General features: G+C 32.4%; 1 long non-coding RNA gene across 1 annotated transcript in view; it reads right to left on the bottom strand.

Annotated features, from left to right (window-relative positions):
* Positions 1-14,390, bottom strand: part of LOC131675644 (uncharacterized) — a 152,628-nt gene extending 138,238 nt beyond the window's left edge. Inside the window, exons 1-2 of the long non-coding RNA XR_009303093.1 lie at positions 14,236-14,390; positions 13,748-13,897 (exon numbers count right to left, since the gene is read on the bottom strand). This is a non-coding gene — a long non-coding RNA (uncharacterized LOC131675644). The remainder of the gene's footprint in view (positions 1-13,747; positions 13,898-14,235) is intronic.
* Positions 14,391-18,643: the final 4,253 nt, after the last annotated feature.

Here is an 18,643-nt window from a genome sequence, read left to right as displayed (position 1 = left end):
CAAATAATTGCAAAGAGTTTTTAGAATACAAAAGGAAATGGATTGAACGTTGAATGGATCATCGTTATTCACAGTTGAGGTATCATTCAAATCTAATACTTGCCATCGTAAACGTGATTGGGTTCTAATAGTTTTTGAGTGCGCTTTTTATATGTTCATACGAACCAACAGAAATCAATTCAAATGATATATTTTCGTCAACATTGCAAACAGAATCCCCATCTGAGCTTTCGTGATCTCCGGGAATAAACGATATATCGACATGAGCTCGGGAATCATCGATATCATCATCCTCAACAAAATTGGTTAAATCTTTAGCCATCCGCCTTGTCACATTTACTTCGTTCAAAAATAGACAGCAATTTACAAGAAATTATAGATTTTCGCTGTAAGTCAAATAGAAATCAAATTTTTGTATCAAGAAACAAAACCTCTAAATTTTCTGTAAAACCGTTAGACCGACACTCAAACGTGATCTCTAACACGGTTTACAAATTTTCACAATGAAAAAAAATTTTTTCCAACAGAACTGAACTCAACCATCAGGTTGAATCACTTGTGACTGTCGGTATCAATTCAATGCTTGATAGCTGTTTTTCATGACAAATTGAAGTCCGGCAAAAAAATGTTACATACATTTTTTTCATGTTTTTTCCCGTAGAACCGATTTCCGCAATTAGATTTGATAAACAATAACTTTTTTGGTAATTTGTTTAAATAACTTTTTATGAACAATTGCAAATGGCAAAAGAAAAAACACGGGTATTTCTTTTTTCGATTTGCCTATGAATCGCATAGTTAGTTTGACGATATCTCTTCCAGTTTTGGCTTGGGCCTTAATGGGTTAAGAGGGGATAATGTAACGTTTGTGTTAGTTCCTGTCCTATGATAGCGCCTATACGTTGACAACCCGCTACATTACAATCAATTTTACTATGTGACTTGTTTACTTATATATCTAGATATATTCTCTCCTTATAGTTCATAAAAAACAATATAGTTAATTAATTTTCTCCATATAATTCATGAAAAACAATATATTTAATTAACTTTCAATCGACTCATCACTCAAATTTGTAGAATAAGATCTCCGCTTTACGAATATGTGTTATTTTATATAAATTATCTATTTATTATTATGGTTTTTTAATTGTAAATATGTATTTACTCTTTATGAACAAATAACAATAATTGTGATGAAACAAACATCACGAAAAGAAATCATACGATTTAATATGTATAATTTCTACGGAAATTATGTTATTAATAAATAAAAAATTAATAATTTAGTTCAACAAAACTAATTTTATGTAATGAATAATGGTTATCAAATAAATAAGCAAAATTTGAATTAAGTTGAAAGATTGCGTCAAAGCCGAGATATCGCAATTTGTTAATAAACTGAAAAGTGAAAAAATTCCATAAATCATTAAACAATAGTAATTTTTGACATTCTTTTTTAACATATTGGTTTATTTAATTATAAGCTATAAGTACATATAATTTTTTACTATAATTACAGTTTATTAACTTGAGATATCATCATTTATATCTTTAAACCAATATATAAAATAAGCCAAAATTGTAAAAAATAATCTGTACTCATACGAAATTAAAGAGTAATCAAAAATGTATTTTAATGGAAAAAGCGGACCTCTAATATAAATATTTAATGTTTTGCAATTCAATTTGTAAAATCACAAAATAAAAAAGAGCGTAAAAAGAGTGTTTGAGGGTAAGAGGTTCCAGCGGGAACGGGTATAAAAGGAGGAGCTTGACACATTGGAATCAACCCCCGTTACCCCAGCCTGCAAAGTATAATGAACTATGACAAAAAATACCATTCGAAATATCTCTAATTAAATCCTCCAAAAATGCTAATTTTTTTAATTGAACCCTTTCAGTTATCCCAAAAAAAATTAAAAACTATGATTATTTTTTCATTTTTCGCAACTGCGATATCTTTAGTAATACTTAATATTTTTGCAAAGAAACAAGGCAAAAAAATTGAACCCTTGCTCGTTTTAATTGCACCGCTCTTATTTTTCAAAATTATTAATATATATGTCAAAAACAATAATCTAATTTTATTGTATGTTCTTTCCAAATAGATGGATTATTGCGTTGAGTTGAGATGAAAGTTTTACTTTCTACTAAAAGTCCTTTCCTACCTTACCTTCCTGTGAATCGTTCCTGTGGGCTTCCCGTCCCCACAAAGGTACTCGATAGCCGTGAAATATCTCTGTTTCAAAATTTCCGTATTTTCTCCATTAGAAGAAGCGCGATAACTGTGATAAAAATCTCTACAGCGTGTGATGTTCGTATCACTTATAAATAATAATAATTCGATCTCTCGAATCTAGCTAAAGAATAAGAATTGGTTTCTAATAATTTCACTCTACTTGTCAATAAAATAAATAGATAAATCAAATGTACTCTAATAATAATAAATAGATCAAATATATATAAAAATAAATACAAAGTTTCAGGGAAAGTCAGACGATGCCCTAGTTTCTTATAGTGCGAATTGTCCCATAAGCAGAGCTAAAGTCTTTCTTGGATAGGATATGATTCGGCCCAAGTTTCTTATAGCGCGAGATGTTCTATAAGTCGAGCCCGAATTATAAGGAAGAAATGGTCTTGCTCAGTTAATTACAATGAGAGAAAGAACTTAGGTATTAGCCAAGTGTATTCAGACTCATGCGCTCACCTTGCAAGGCTATAAGTGAATGTTAGCCTGTGCAAAGGTGGGCCTATTTATACACAGATTTTCCCGCTTATTTTTGCAGGAGAGATGTCATCGAACATTCGAGATACTGCAACGGTAGTCGATTCAATTAATCGAACCGTTCGCGATTCTGATTTTCGCGCGTTAGTTTTAAGTATTGAGAGAGAGAGGGGGCGCGCGATCTTTTGAATTAGCAGTTACGTCTCAGCTGTTACTTGTGTAGTACCGCCAAATAGTTTAGCACAGTGTTTCACCGATTTGCCAATAAAAAGTTACCTGGATTTTGGATACGTGTGAAAGGGTGAGCGAGGAAGCAACGACAGTAGCAGCATCACAGAAACAGCTATTAAAGCAGATTCGCGATCGAGGCAGCACAGCTGATTCTGATCTGAGGAGCACCTTTAATTTGCTTCAACAATTACGGCTGATCACCGTAATTGCACCGCAGGGTCGGTGAACCTCCTTTAATTATCGCGTGACAAAATATATTTGGTATTTTGTCCAACAGAGTTAGCGTTGATTTTTTTTTATATTCGCGTCGAGCGTTAGATCGCGCCAATATTCGTATCTTCTCTCTCTCTCTTTCTCACCGAAAGTTATTTAATTGTAAATCCTATTCGCGTGCGTCAGTCTTTCGGCCCGACAAAGACTGTAGAGATTTTTTATTAATAAAATCTATTAAACTTATTCGCCGATTTCGTCATATAATTTTTCCTAATAGTTTAAACAATTGAAAAAGGCTTAGGTTTTAATCCGGTTACAGCTAGGGGATTAAGTGGATTAGGAGCAAAGTCGATTACACTTAAAACTCATCGAGTATCACAAGGCACGTGACTTAAGGTGAGTTCAACTCTGCTTGATCGAAGACAACTAAGTTAAGTCAGCTGACGTCAAGGCGAATACACGTATTAACATACGTGTTAACGGAGCGGCGGTTTGCTCTGCATCGTGGGAGTTTGTTCTTAAATAAATTTCTCATTTTGTAGATTTATCCCCCTATTACAATACATTCATGAATTTTCAGAAATGAGTTTTCTTAATTTACAAGTAAATAACCATTAATATTAAGCTTTTAACACATGTAAACTTTACCAAATTTGTTATTTGTTGATTTCATATAATATACAATTATCGCAAATAGTGTCATCAAAAGTTATTAACTAATATAGTTAATTAACATGATATTACAATATTTACAATAGAAAATTATTAAAATTTCATATAACTTTATAGTTGATTAATTTTTGAAGTATTTTCCAAAATTAATTATTTAAATTAATTAATAACATTTGAATTATAACTAATTTTTCATATTTGTAACGGTTTTTCCTAATCTCATAATGCAATTATTAGATTAATTATCTAAGATTGCTAAGTCATAAAGCTATCATTATCAAGTATAAAATTAATACTTTCGTTTTATATACAGCTTATTGTTTAAATAAATTATTAATTGTTTATTTACTAATAACAGTTATTATTAAGCTGTTATTAATGAAACCAATTCTTACTCGTGTTCTATACTTATTCATTTTGCATATGGATTATTAACATTTTTCTAATATTTCATAATGTTAGCGTAATAAATAAATCAACTTTGCATATTAAAATTCATTATTATTTCATAATTAAATGCAATTTGTGTTATTATATTCTGAATCTACGTACTTAAATTTATACGAGGTGTGATCAAAAAGTAAGGTGAATTTTGAAATTTAGCGGGCTACGTCCGTTCGATCTTCGACTTTTTTATTTGGTTATGTCGGTACACTCGTCTAGAACATACGTTCCAAATTTCAGCTTTGTAGTATGTTTGGTTTGTTTGTGAGAGGCATCAAGGTTAGAAGTGTTTTGCGTGCTCCACGATTTGATCAAATTCGATCTAAAAACATGGATCAAAGAGTTTGCATTAAATTTTGTGTGAAAAATGGAATCAAATGTTCCAAAACACTTTAAATGCTGAAAGTGGCATACGGTGAGTCTACTTTAAGCCAAAAAAATGTTTACAAGTGGTATAAACTCTTCCAAGGCCGAGAAGACACCGACGACGAACCTCGTTCTGGACGCCACAGCACATCAACAACTGTTGAGAATGTTGAAGAAGTGAAGAAAATAGTGTTGGGAAATCGTCGAATTACCATTAGAGAAATTGCTGATGATATTGGCATCTCATTTGGTTCGTGCCAATCAATTTTGACGAGTGTTTTAGACATGAGACGTGTGTCAGCGAAGTTTGTTCCGAAATTGCTCAATTTCGACCAAAAGAAACGTCGCATGAGCATCGCCCAAGAGCTACTGAATGACGTCAACGATGATCCAGATTTACTCAACAGGGTTATAACAGGTGACGAAACATGGGTATACGGTTATGACGTCGAGACTAAGACTCAATCGTCCCAGTGGAGGCATTCTGGATCACCAAGACCAAAAAAAAGCACGCCAAGTTCGATCAAATATAAAGGTTTTGCTTACAGTTTTCTTTGACTGCAGGAGCGTGGTGCATCATGAGTTCTTGCCACAGGGTAGAACAGTAAATAAAGAATATTACCTGCAAGTTATGCGCAATTTGCGCGAAGCAATCCACCAGAAACGTCCGAATTTGTGGAAAAATAAAAATTGGCTTTTGCACCATGATAACGCCCCTGCTCACACATCGTTGCTTGTGCGCGAATTTTTGGCTAAAACCAACACAGTAACGATGTCACAGGCACCGTATTCCCCAGATCTGGCCCCCTGTGACTTCTTCTTGTTCCCAAAACTGAAGAGGCCCATGAAAGGACGGCGTTTTGCCACGATTGAGGAGAAAAAGACGGCATCGAAGGATGAACTAAACAAGATCACAAAAAATGATTTTTTGAAATGCTTTGAGGATTGGAAAAAGCGTTGGCACAAGTGCATTATATCCGAGGGGGATTACTTTGAAGGAGATAAAATAAAAATTGATGAATAAATAAATATTTTTTGAGAAAAATAAAAATTCACCTTAGTTTTTGATCACACCTCGTATAATAAATACTTTGTTATATTAAAATTATCTCTAATTAACAAATTTTTCTTAATAACAAAAATCACTATATCTATATCTATTACTTTGTGACGTCACGCTATTTATTTTGATTTGACTCTTATATGAATACAATCGAGTAAACAGTGAGGTAGCGCCGCTTAATGTGTTAATTTGAATAAACTGATAGATACGTTAGACTAGTTGCAGTAATTCAGTGTTTTAATAAATAGCTCATAGATAGGACCGTTACAAGCACCACCAAGCTTGGTGAATTAGTTAACATCTTCAAGAAAATGGTTAACATCTTCAGAAAAAATATTCAACAATTTATTATTAATATTCAACATAAAATTTTTTTTTTATATTCAACAATTTAGTTTTTCAATACTGCTTTATACATTATTAAAATAATGATAAAAATGTTTGGCAGGACGGTTCTGAAACAATATATGAAGCAAAAATCTACTAGGTTTGGTATGAAATTGTAGGAAATTTGGATTAGTTCTGGTTATTTATTAGATTATATCTATTGTAGCACAAGTAGCTTCGGAATCGGAGAAAAGTTAAAACCTGTTCCTCTAGAATCTAAAGTTGTACTACAAATGCGACATCAACTTTTAATTTTAATCAACCTTAAACAATTAGAAACTAAAAAACATTGGTGTAAGAGTAACATACTGTTATAAAAGACAGAGTTGTTAAGATAAGGATTAACATTCATGAGGGAAAAATTCAGCAAGAGGAGAGTATTAAGTACAAAATGAAAAAAAACTCTGGAATGAATGATACATCAGTCATAGATAATAAGGAAGTTATGCTATTAATTACAACAGCTAGCGTTACTTCAACTTCCGATATGCATCAGTTTTCTAAAGCTGAGCAATTCTTGGCTATTTCAAACAGTTTAAAACTTCAAATCACCAAGTTTGTTCAAAGTTGGTAGACTTGTTACCTATACAAAGGTCAACATCTGTGCAGAGTTTTCGATCAAAATATTGATAAGGGGCCGACTTATCAACTGTTCAAAAAATATTGGACTTTTTTTTATTAATTCGATTTCTCGGAGACTAATAAAGATATGGACATGATTCTTTTTTTAAAAGATGTGGAAAGAGTTTCACTTTTAAAATATAAATAATAAAATACCAAATCATTTATTTATGCCATTGTTATAAACAATTTTTTCAAAAAATCGACAATATCTCAAAAAACGATATTTTTTTTTTAATTTTTGTACCATCGTGTTCTTTGTCATTTTTTACATAAGAAACCGTTGAGAAAATCGAGTGCCCGCTATTAGGATTAAGACAGCACTAAAATGAAACGAACCGCGCGCTAGCCGCTCGGCCGCTCGGCCGTCTGCTACTCGTGCGGTTCCAACGTTATTTGCTGCAATTGCCTTCTTTAAAGAGTAAATAATTTCATATTCTAACAGTCTATATGTATTTATTTAAATAATATATAAATGTATTAATTAAGTAATGTAAATGAACTATTTTTTTATACAATCTGATATAATATTGAAATTAAACATTTGCTCTCTGCGTTTGAGCGGGCTTGAGACCGACGCATCTTTAGGATGCGGCCGCATTAAAAATGTTTTTTTATCGGACCTACACCATAATACTGTTATTAAGTTATTTACAAGTAATTTTACAAAAAAAAACCTTTAAATTATGCGTCTTATTTCAAATTCAGAAGAGTATAAAGTTTTTTTTACTTTAATTTCCGTTGTATTGTCATCACTAACTGGAATGAATGCATGCAGTGATTGTGTTCCTTGTATAGTAAGAGCATCTTTTAATTGACTATACATGCTACTTTCAAAAATTTCATATTCTTCTTGACTACAGTAAATAAACGTTATTTTAGGCATAGCTTGCTTCGCCCATTTGTAAAATTCTGCAGAATTACTTATGATTTTACCGAGCAAGCTTTCTCGTCGAGCTAATCTTTTTACTACTGTGGGCAAAAAGTAAGGTGAATTTCCAATTTAAACTTCGCGGGCTTAACATTTCGGGCTAGTTCTTTTTTTCTTGAGTTGGTAGGACTGCGAATGACATCTGGGACAAATTTCATGTTAATGTCATCATCAGTAATATATTTACGCTTGTGTTTACCAAACGACCAAGAGTGCATGTTTCGATTTTTACAATGTCTGATTTAATTGAGCAAAGAAGTGCCATCAAATTTTGTTTGCGGAATGAAATTTCGGCTGTGGAAACGTTGAGGATGTTGCGAAAGGCCTTTGGTGATTCTACCATATCGCAGAAAAATGTTTATAAGTGGTACAAAGACTTCAAAGAGGGTCGAGAACGTGTTGATGACTTGGAGCGCTCCGGACGACCATCGACGTCAACAGATGACCAACACGTCAATAAAGTGAAGGAATTAGTGCTCGAAAATCGTCGGTTGACTGTTAGAGACCTTACTGATATGATCGGAATATCAGAAGGATCTGTGAAAACAATTTTGAAAGACCATTTGGGCCTACGAAAAGTCAAATCTCGTTTGGTACCGAAAACGCTCAATTTCTTGCAAAAAAGTCGCCGCGTTGATGTGTGTGAAACAATGCTTTCTGACTATCAGGACAAGCTCAAATGCATGATTACGGGAGATGAGACTTGGATTTATGCTTACGACCCTGAAACAACCGACCAATCAAGCGAATATCGTGCTAAAGGCGAGGCCAGACCGAAAAGAGCACGTCAAAGTCGTTCAAAAATCAAGGTCATGATGACAGTTTTCTTCGATTTTCGTGGTGTGGTGCACTATGAATTCCTTCCACCCGGCCAAACTGTTAATAAGGAATATTATTTGAGCGTTATACGTCGTTTGCGTGAAGCAATTCGTCTAAAAAGACCAGAATTATGGGCCAACAACTCTTGGTTTTTGCATCACGATAATGCACCATCTCACACTGCACTCGTTCTTCGTGACCATTTCGCCAAAAATTCGACGCATATCGTTCCGCAACCACCGTATTCGCCTGATTTGGCTCCATGTGACTTCTGGCTATTCCCAAAACTCAAGAGACCACTCCGGGGAACGCGTTTCGAGTCGATTGAGGAGATAAGAGCTGAATCGAAGAAGGCGCTGATGGCTATACCGGAAAGGGACTATTTGGCATGTTTCGAGGATTGGAAAAAACGTTGGCATAAGTGTATTTTATCGGGAGGGGATTACTTCGAAGGGGATGACATTGATGTAGAAGAATAAATAAAGATTTTTCATTTTACAAACAAATTCACCTTACTTTTTGCCCACAGTAGTATACCTCCACCAATTCCATCACACGGACTTTTACCATGACAAATTGCAAAAAAATGCCACTCTACTCTAATAGAATAAATGCTGTAATGACGAACTAAGTTTAGAAAATTCATTCTATTTTTATATTGCCTTCCGGCACCATCACTAACATAAATAATTTTTTTTACAGTATTTTGAAATGTATTTTTGACGAATTCAATTAATTTTTTTTGATATAATAAAACTGCATATGAATTATATTTTAAACTTCCAGATATAACAGCTAAACTTTTTTGCTCGACTTTACCGTTAATTTTTTTGTAAACTGAAAAAGGATGTATAGTTATTTGATCTTTAGTATAATACGCGGATTGAATTTCATCTTGAAATTGACATATATAATTTTCAGCAAAATCCATTATTACAACAAGTTTATTATCCTGCAAATTCGTAATTGTTGTTCGTACAAAATCACGTTAACATTTCGTTACGTAATCATGCACGCCAAATTTATTAACAAACTGCACTGTTAGTTCATGGACATACTGTTCTCTAATTATCTCAACATCAATTAATTGGTGTATGCCATTCACATTCTTCCATTGTTTGAATTTGATACTACTAATTAAATTGTTTATGAAAAAAGTTAGTAATTTATTAGCTAAGAAACCAAAGCCAGGACATTCAAAACATGCATTATAGCTACATGCCTCAATTGGATTATTACATAGTATATGTTTAAAAATTTCGTTTTGATTTATCGGAATTGTATCATTATCTTTTAAAAACTTATAAGCCCCATCCAACATTAACTTATTATTTTAATGATATATACAAAGACAAATATTATGAAACCCTTTTAAATCACTCACTAGAACACATTGTTTTGGTCGATACTGACAGAATGTAGAGAATCCAATCTTATCTTCTGGAAACTATTCTTTAAATAGTGCGTATGCTTCTTTAAGACTATGGAGTAATAATCTTTTTCTAATATTTTCTCGTTTCTCATTAGTTTTTACACTTTTACAGTCTTTCATCCCAGGGCAGATTCGACTGATATCATCTTGCAAAAAAAATGATGTTACATTTTCTATTGTCTTATCAGTTACGATATTTTTTCTTGTTTGCATCGCAAAGTTTTTTAGCGGTTGAAGCAATATAAAGAGAGAACCCTACTTCTTTTTGAATTTTACGTATACTCCATGAAAGTGGAAAAATTGTTAAAATGTGAATTTTTTCAAACCAAGTAGTAGCTTTTTTATACTTTTCTTTCAATTCATCGATAAAATTAGAATCTAACACACTAGTATCTTTATTTTCATGCTTTTGATCATTATTTTTATGTTCCCTTAGAATCGCAGCTTTCAAATAATCAACGAGAGCATTAATTTTGTCTTTAACTATACGAGGATTTTTTAGATCAATCAACCTTATATTATTTAAATGTAATTTATCATTCAATTCATTTAATGCTTTTAGTACATAATCACGTTGATTATTTCCTTCAAGCTTGAATTCATCGTCTATATTAAAATTGTACTTCTCTGAACATACCATTTTTGTTTCCATGTGCTTTACTTCATGATCATTTCCATGATGCAATCCGACATCTTTAATTGAACTTTGCACACTACCTTCCAATTTTCGATTAGCTATTACTTTATAACATTTTCTTTTACAAGTTGGACACAAAACATCTCCTTTTTCCAGATACGAGCGGAATTCTACATAAATACAGTTTGGAGGTGGCTGAAAACAACCTTCACGACTATTGTTATGAAGATGAAAAATGTTTTTACATACAGAATAATTAAAACTCATAATTAAGCTACTTGAATCATAACACGAAAACACACAAATAACTTCAAAATCGCAGTTTTTCAAAATGTACCTTCTTCCAGATGCAACTGCTACGTGGCGCAGGCAGATGGTGAATGCATACTGACTCAGCTTAGAGAAACACAAATAATCGCAGTTTCAGGTCAAAGTCAACTAAATCTAGAATATTTTATAGCTAGTCCCCTCGCTCCTTGTTGACCCCTTCGCTATGACTCAGGTAGTCGAGAAAAGTAAAAGTAAGCCTCACATTTAGCATTAATAAAGACTTCTAGAAGCTATTACAAATTAGTGTTTATAATTTCTACCATATATACTTTTGAAGCTAAACCGTTCACTGATTGTTGATCCCTTCACTGTGACTCAGGTAGTCGAGCAAAGTAAAAGTAAGCCTCACATTTAGCATTAATAAAGACTTCTAGAAGCGATTACAAATTGGTGTTTATAATTTCTACCATATATACTTTTGAAGCTAATCCGTTCACTGATTGTTGATCCCTTCGCTGTACTCAGGTAGTCGAGCAAAGAAAGTAAAAGTAAGCCTCACATTTAGCATAAATTCTTTTTCGTAAGAAATTCAAAGACTTTTAAAGACTTCTAGAAGCTATTACAAATTGGTGTTTATATTTTCTACCATATATTTTTGCATATACGTCATTCTCACACCCGATCAAACGCACAGAGCAAATGTTTCATTCAATGTTGTTTCAGATTGTACAAAATAATAGTTCATTTATATTACTTATATTACGTTATATTAAGTAAATAAGTCATTAAATTTAATTTAAATTTAATTACTTATTTAATTAATTAATTTATATATGATTTAAATAAATACATATAAACTGTTAGAATATGAAATTATTTATTCTTTAAAGAAGGCAATTGCAGCAAGCAACGTTGGAACCGCACCAGTAGCAGACGGCCGAGCGGCTAGCGCGCGGTGCGTTTCATTTTAGTGCTATCTTAATTCTGATACCGGGCACTCGATTTTCTCAACGGTTTCTTATGTAAAAAATGACAAGGAACACGATGGTACAAAAATTTAAAAAAAAAATATCGTTTTTTGAGATATCGTCGATTTTTTGAAAAAATTGTTTATAACAATGGCATAAATAAATGATTTGGTATTTTATTATTTACATTTTAAAAGTGAAACTCTTTCCGCGTCTTTTAAAAAAAGAATCATGTCCATATCTTTATTAGTCTCCGAGAAATCGAATTAATAAAAAAAAGTCCAATATTTTTTGAACAGTTGATAAGTCGGCCCCTTATCAATATTTTGATCTAAAACTCTGCACAGATGTTAACCTTTGTATAGGTAATAAGTCTACCAACTTTGAACAAAATTGGCGATTTGAAGTTTTAAACTGTTTGAAATAGCCAAGCGCTAAAGAAGAAAAATGTAGTTATCAGTTCTAACTGACTTAAATGTTATAACTTAAATGTTATAACTGTCTATAGTTAGTTCATGGGAGAAGTAGGTCTATATGATTATCGTTGTAACAGAGAGAATCCAAGTGTTAAATCAAAAAAATGGACATGGACTATATTTTCTCGAATAATTTAATCTGTACTGATATAAATTTTAAGAAATTTATTTGGTGAAAACGATAAAAAGCTTGCTATTATTTCAATGAATATTATTTGAAAAAAGCTAGGACTACTAAATTATTTAAATACAAAGAATTTTTTTATGTATAAAATGAAAATTTAGTTCAACTCATTTTGGTGGCATAAATATTCTTGAATAATATATCCTTTTGAACATTTAAATTTATATTTCTGGTTCGAACTAAATACTGTTAGTGAAGAAGCCTAGCAAGAATAAAATTTTATATCAATTTTTTGTGACTAGCATTCAACGAATAAATTACTTATAACATTGTATTATTATTTTCATTTTCTCTCTATCATTATACTTCTAAAACTCTATACATTCCAACAATGTAAATGTCATAATTGTGATAATATATTTAATAATAAAATATAAAATATATTGATTGTGTGCATGTATTATAAATCAATACTCTATGTTCACATTTGTAATAGTCCTATAAAGTCAGAAAATTTTATGTGAAGATTAAGTATCATTTTGGAGAGCAATTAAATGTAATTGGTGATTTATTAAGTAAAAGGTAATTGATGACAGCTTTGCCATTTTTGAAATAGATTTCATTACTTTCAATAGTTAGTTTAAAAACATTTCTGATAAATATTGAGATAAGGTTTCTTACTGAAATTCACTTAGTGGCATATATCATGAACGTAATGAATTATAATATAACTAATATATGTAGAAGGTGGTTGAAAATGGTGATCCGAAGTTTTTCATAACGTTTTGCTTGAAATAATTGAAATAAGTAAATAATAGTAAGAAAGTTACAAAGGCAATTATGCAACTTTTTACTTCATAAAATGTGTTTTTTGTGGATTAAGATACACCATGAAAAGTATAAGCATTAAAAAAAATATGTTGAGATATTGACAAGTAAAAGAAATATTTTAAAACAATATATCACAGTATCAACATATCGAAAGATCAAAAAGATAAATATTCAAGATATCTTCTAAAAAATAAAAGAGTAAGATTTGCATTTCCAGCAAATTAGGCCTCTTCGCTACACCATTTTTAAAAAATGCATGCGATATTTACCTCAGTGCTAATATGGAAATAATATCATATATAAAATGTTAATGTATATAGGGGTTGGCAAGTAAGGCGAGCATGGGGTCGAAACCTCACAAATGTACACACATACGCATATATGCACACAAACATGCGCATATACATAAATATACATATACAAATACATATCCATGTTCATGTTACATGTAAATATACAAAACCAAAACAAGTTAATAAAATTATTGAAATTATTGGAAAAAACTCAAAAATATCAAGAAAAATAATGTCTTACACAAAGTTGAGTGTTATATTCTAAAAGTCCTACTTTTATGACTCTTCGGACTTCTATTATTATGCAATTAACTATTTATTCCATATTATGCCATTTTTCTTTAGGAGTACATGAAAGTTATACCAGGCTCAGTAAACAAAATACCTGTAACTATAAAAGTGAATTAACATGGTAAATTTTATATTGGATTTAAATATCTGTATGTTTCATGCTACATTGTAAGTGATCATTGAAATTTGAGATATTAAAAAGTATTATCAAAAATTATATTAATATAATTGGCAGTTCTATTATTTCAACAATTGTAATTTTAATTTTATAAAGCAAAACATAATTAGATTAAATTAATTGAGTTAATCTTTTATAGAACGTTATCCTAACGTGTAAATAAATACAATTACCATTACGATATTTACATCGATATGTATATATACCTATATTAATATATTGTATATGAAATATAAAAATTTTCGAAATTAGCTAACTACCTATTTAATTCAATAATATAAAACGTTGCTACTACTTATAAGCAAAAGAAATCCTGCTTAATAATTCTTTAAATTATCTAAGCACAAAATATTTACATGCACTCTATTTATCATTATTATAATTCTTGTAAATTTTACTTTCAAGATAAAGTTTATTTTGAACATTCGAGAGGTACAAAAGATAAGGTCTTAAAAGTTAGCACCCAATAATTGAAATATGGAATAAATTTAAAAATTCATTTGACCATTCGATTGGGCGGCTTTTAATTAATCACATATCGTTTGTGCGTCGATTATGCTCATTTTCCTTATGTAAAAAACAGATAAAATTAATTATGGGGGCTGGCGCTAGCACCCAAATTTGATTCTCCAAATATAGTGGTTTATATCGTGAAAATAATTTTTTACAATATACCAATCGTTAGTGCGTCTCACGCATTATTGGCATCCAACATAAAATTATTAAATAGTTTATCGTTTAATTAATTAAAATAAAATAATACTCTTGCGCATTTAAAAAGGTTATTATGACATTGTTTCGCGCATGCGCCTCGTATGGAACAATGTTGGCTCGGGACGGAACGAGGAGCCAAGACGCAGCGTTGTTTCACCTCTCCTACTTTCTTCATTCACTTACGTGTTAACATTTGGTAAGGTGATTGTTGCGATGGCTAAATAACATAACATATAACACATCGCCTTAAACTAACAATACATCAAATATTATATATTATGATTATAACTTCTCTGTTTAAACAGAAATAACTCATTCCTCATTATCTAACCTAGCTTTTGCACGGATACAAAGGCGCACCCATTACGGGTGCGCTTTTGTTCCTTCCACTGAGATGGAGGAGGAACCGCTCGATATGGATGATATAGAGATGTTAGACGAAAGTTCATCTCTCACCTCTATCCGCTCAAAAAGAAAACACGTTTCTGAAACAAAAATTCCTTACGATATTAACAAATACAAACAACCGCATATCGATCGTATATCTGAATCGATGTCACAGTCTCAGTCTAACCTAGAATCCCAACAGTGTTCACAATCGCAAAACTCACAACAATCTTCCCAATCTCAATCTAACTACAAAACAGATAATCTATCTCAAAGAATCGGTCTCCCTAAAGTCCTTGAATACACCAGTGATATCCCGCCTCCATAAAAAGTAATTCTCCAAACGAAAGGCCAAAATGAAAAAATTGTTAAGCATGTTCAAGTTGCATGTAAATTAGTTCCACAATTCCCAGACAACACCTTTGACGAAATTAAGTCATCAGGCACAAACAAATTCATTTTCCTAACTCATCAAAGGAAAGTAGCCAACCGCCTTCTCAAAGGAGACTTTGATTTCATTAAAGATAATAACCTAGAATCAATAATCCCTAATTCATACATTTATAAGTATGGCATTCTGAAGGGTATACCTGCTGATCTCACCGAAGAAGAGATTTTAAAGAATATTGAAACTCTACTCAGCCACTACAGAGGCATACATGCTATCAAAACACATCGCTTTAAAAGAAGGATCGTGAACAAAAAAGGTGAAGTAGAACCTATACCTACTGAGACGGTACAGGTTATTTTCAAAGGACAAATGCTCCCCCCATATGTGTATCTTTATAGATTTAAAGTGAACATTGAAGTTTATACCCCAAACGTAAGGTTGTGCACCAAATGTTTCCGTTTTGGACACACCAAGCGCTTCTGTAAATCGCGAAAGCATCGCTGTTTGCATTGCTGTAATGACCACTCCGCCGAATCATGCACTACTCCCAACAAAGACCAACTTCCTTGCATAAACTGCAAAGAATTAGGTCGCTTAGCAACTGATAAGAATTGTCCGATGAGGAAATTTGAACAAAAAGGCCTTTCAAATCATACCGTAAAAACAAATCAATTCAAGAAGTTATGGCAGAATTTAGAGCCCTCGAATAGACCAAGTCTATCACTAACTTTCCAGAGTTTCACGACTTACTTGCCTATGGAGAAATAGCTCACACCGAAAATCTCTCCCCAAATAATATCACCAAACAGCCAGGAACCGTCAAAACTCATGTTTTGCCAGTCACCCCGCTCGTCCCAGACAATAGAGTCTCATGGTCACCCACCCATAATACTACTGTACGTCATAACAGTCCCTTAACCATTCCTCAAAGGTCCTTCACTCATAATAAGCTCAGTAAAAACTCGTCCTCACTTGAACGAAGATCACCCCCTAGACCCTCGCCTCCTTACTCGGACGAACATCGAAAGCTTCTCATAGCGACAAATGGCAATTACGACCTCAAATTCAATCCAATTGCTAATCCTCAAGCAGAAAAATCGCTTGAAGAACACGGTCTACAAGAAGGTGATGGCTTGCAAGAAGGTATACTGCAAATCATCCCTTGCGATGACGGATACAGGTTTAACGGCATGCTCTTCACACATGAGCAGTATAGTCAGATATTTTCCAACTTCTTGAAAGACCCCAATGTTTTAAAATACACTCAAGACAAGACTCGTCACGAAAATGAAGATAATGCTATAAACCTCGAAAGAGAAGTTAACTCTCCAGCTACCGCCCAAGATTCAGAAACAACAGATAATGCCACTGAAGACAATACAATTTTAATTTTACAGCAACAAATAACTACAAACGAAGCTCAATCCTCATAGCAATCCCACCTTAATTTAATACTAAGATAAATATTAAAAAAAAAAAATAATAAAACTCATTATAATAATAATAACATAAGACAAAGTATAAAAGAGCGAAAGAAAAAACATTTTTACCAATTAAACCGAATTAAATAATAATCATGAAAAAAAATGCTCACAGATAATCTTCGAATTCTGCAATGGAACTGCCAAAGCATAAAAAATAAATTAGACTCTCTAAAATGTACTGCATGTAATTACGATATCATATTACTATGCGAAACATGGTTATATGATGGTTTTACAATATCCATACCTGGCTTCCACCTCTTAACCAAAAACAGAATGTACGGCGAACATGGAGGTGTTGCGATCTTGATCAGGAAAAACATCCCCTTCGAAGTAGAAAATTAAACATATCATATAGATTATAGAATAGAAACCATATCTATATCCATTCCGATTAAAAAAAATTTGAACCTCAGTCAAAATAATGAAAACAAGCTCTTGATAACCTCCGTATACCGACTCCCAGGCGAAAACGTTACTTCACTTAATGAATGGAGAAACCTTTTTAATACCACCTCAAAATTCAATTTCATTTTTATTGCTGGCGACTTCAACGCCCACCATCCATCTTGGGGCTCTAATAAAATATGTAAATTCGGTGAAAATCTATACGATGCACTACTAGAGCTCAATTTACTCCCTCTAAACGATGGATCCCACACAGACTTTCGAAACGTTGATCAATCCATAACTCCTAACCCTTCATTCAATACCCAACCGCAGATAATTTCTTCCCCATTAGACTTATCATTGAACATTTCATAGACACCCACAAAGAGTATATTAATAGTTTACAATACATTGAAAAATATAATCTTCTGACGAACGTCTGTATAAATACTGTAAAACAACTCACTAAAAAAAGTACTCAGGTCCGCCCATATCTAACCCTCAGCTTACATAAACAATCATTCCTTTGATATTCATAAAACATACGAAGTACGCCCTCTTAAAGCGCCGTGGTGGGATGATGACTGTACAAACTTAACAAGAGAAAGAAGACAAGCAAGAGAATCCCTTCTCAAAAATCCGAATTACTCGAATCTTAAAAATGTGATAAAAACTGAAAGAAAGGTCAAGAAATTGTTAAGGGAAATCAAAAAACTAAAATTTCAAAACGTAATAGAAGAAAACTTCTCTATATCCACAGATGAAAAAAAAATGTGGAACATATTTAACTGCTACAAAAATGTAAGAAACAACTCCAAACGATTCAGCAATAACCATTTAGTACTAAATGAAAATGCCAAGAAATTTGCAAATGAGCACTGCGCAGAACCCAATTTTGATTACACAGGCCTGCAAGGTTTTGTTCTTTTGCAACTGAGGGTCATTTCCGAAGTAATTTTTGGCGTAGAATTCGAATCCGTCATCAGAATTTTTCCATCACGTCAGGTTTTTGAGTAATCGTCCCCTAAAGGTCGAAAAAACACGTTTTTTGGCCATATTCAAGGCTTGATTACATCGTGAGTTTATATTCTTTTCAAAAACGGTTGACGGCATCTTAAAGATCTTACCCTTCAAAACTCATTTTTCAAATTTAAGATATCATTTTTTTTCATCAAGATATCATCAATTGAAGTTTGCCATTTTTGAGGTTTCACCATGAGCTTAAAAGTTCGGCCAATTTTCCTGGAAGAATACGATATATTTCTTAGTATTTTTTGGATAATGATTCTAGAATCATTATAA

The sequence above is a fragment of the Phymastichus coffea genome, unplaced genomic scaffold (genome assembly GCF_024137745.1).
Source record: "Phymastichus coffea isolate CEN01 unplaced genomic scaffold, Cenicafe_Pcof_1.1 PCOF00027, whole genome shotgun sequence".
NCBI classification, from domain to species: Eukaryota; Metazoa; Arthropoda; class Insecta; order Hymenoptera; family Eulophidae; genus Phymastichus; species Phymastichus coffea.
The sequence above is the reverse complement of the archived record's forward strand: the minus strand, read 5'-3'. Positions and strand labels throughout refer to the sequence as shown.